The following is a 2,125-nucleotide window of genomic DNA, read 5'->3' as shown; positions in this document are numbered from 1 at the left end:
AGAATATCTTTCTAGTTGTTCTGAAACAATTAGAAGATTCTCTGCTATTAAAGCTATTGGGTGGTGGTCCCGCTTATGGGGTCATTTAGTTCAAAAGGTACATGGTTGAAGACTCAAAGGCATCAACAAGTATTACTTTCCATAACACATTCTAATCATTCCACTTAGCATAAGATCCAACACTCTTGAAGACATGATCAACATTATGAAGATACGATAAATATCAAAGGTTCGCCGTGAGGTCTATACACGACCAAGTTTTTTAGGGTCTCTGCTTCTATACATTTTGTTTTCCACGCAAACAATATGTTATCTAATTCCGTGAAGATTGTGAATATACATCTAAAACAAAATACTATTGAAATATGTTATCTTCCATTTTGATACGAGATTCCATTTTGATACGATTTAATCTAAATTAATTTATTGAAAGATTACTTCTCCAATATTTTATATTTGATCAAGTCTACCTCACCTTCTTGTGTAGGCATGGGAATGGGTCCCGACTCGTCGGAGAACCCGGTCTACCCGCCCCGATCGGGGACGGGGATTCCCCGCTAAATCGGGGACAAGGATCCCCATTTGTCTCAAACCGGGGATGGGGACGGATATCGTACTCCCCGCCCCGTACACATTATATATATTTACACACACACACACACACACACACACACACACACACATATATATATATAGGGACCTAATCAAATGAGAACTGATTCGTTTGTTGTAACTGTGAGGTCCAATCTCAACCACAAATCAACGGATAAATTAGGAAATTAATAATTATAGTAGTTTGAGTTAAAATTATAATTAAAAAGTATATTAGGTATTTTTTTTTAAAACCTTCTCTCTCTCCTCTCTCATCTCTCATCTCTCCGATCTCCAATCTCCGGCCTCCGGTGAAATCGGTATCACAGTATATCACAAGGGGTATCACAGTATATCACAAGGGGTATCACATTGTGTATTACAATGGGTATCACATTGTCTATCTTTGTTTTTAAGGTTTGAGTTGGTATCACAATGGTATCACAGTATATCACAATGTGTATCACATTGTGTATCTTTGTGATTACTTGGTACCTGCCGGATTAATGTTCACCGGAGGCCGGAGATTGGAGGTCAGAGAGATGAGAGAGGAGAGAGGAGAGAAAAGTTATTTTAAAAATATCTAAAATGCCCTCTAATTATAATTTTAACTCAAAATATCATAATTATTAATTTCCTAATTTATCCTTTGATTTGTGGTTGTGATTGGATCTCACAGTTATCACAAACTAATCAGTTCTCCTTTGAATAGACCCCTATATGTATATGTATACTATTTATTTCAACTAAAACGGTAATTCATAATTTTTTATTTTCTAACTAGGTTTATAATCTAAAATTGTCATTTTTGGATGTTAATGTGTAGTATTTTGAATGTCAAGTCAAAATACAATTACTCGATATGGTTTTATATTACTCAATATCTTTTGGTACATTTGACTTTTAAGTTTTTTTTGGATTAAATTGATTTTTTTTTTTTGATTTTAGGTTATTAGTTCTTATATGATATTGTGGTTTTTTTGTATTAAATTAAATTCATTTTGATTTTAGATTTATTGAAAATGTTTGAGATTTAAACATGTATGATCTCTCACATATTTAATTTAAAATAACTTATATAAACAAAAAAAATCCCTATTTCCCCATTGGGGATGAAGATGTAATCATATTCCCCAACGGGGATGGGGATGGAGACAGAGATAAGTAATTGGGAAGGGGGATTAACATTGCCACCCCATTCCCATGCCTATTCTTGTGCATATTATCATTTGTGCAAGTTATTTCTTTATTCAAGAATTGCATGTGAATGAATAAAGGAAAGTGCTTTTGTAGCTATAAATGAGAAGATTACATTTATGTGTCTAGTGGCTAAAGCAACATTATGCATGCATGAAAATATATACCAACATGTGTGTGTATATATATGTGTGTATGTGTCTATTTACACATGATTACATATATGTGTGTGTATGTGTCTATTTACACATGATTGTATCCGGTTACATACATTTTTAGACAAAACCAAACGAAATCAGTATATCCCGTACTGAGCTAGAGGGGTTTTTTTTTTTTT

The sequence above is a fragment of the Cynara cardunculus genome (assembly GCF_001531365.2).
Source record: "Cynara cardunculus var. scolymus isolate 2C chromosome LG 4, CcrdV1, whole genome shotgun sequence".
In the NCBI taxonomy this organism is placed as follows: domain Eukaryota; kingdom Viridiplantae; phylum Streptophyta; class Magnoliopsida; order Asterales; family Asteraceae; genus Cynara; species Cynara cardunculus.
Note: the sequence above shows the minus strand (reverse complement) of the source record.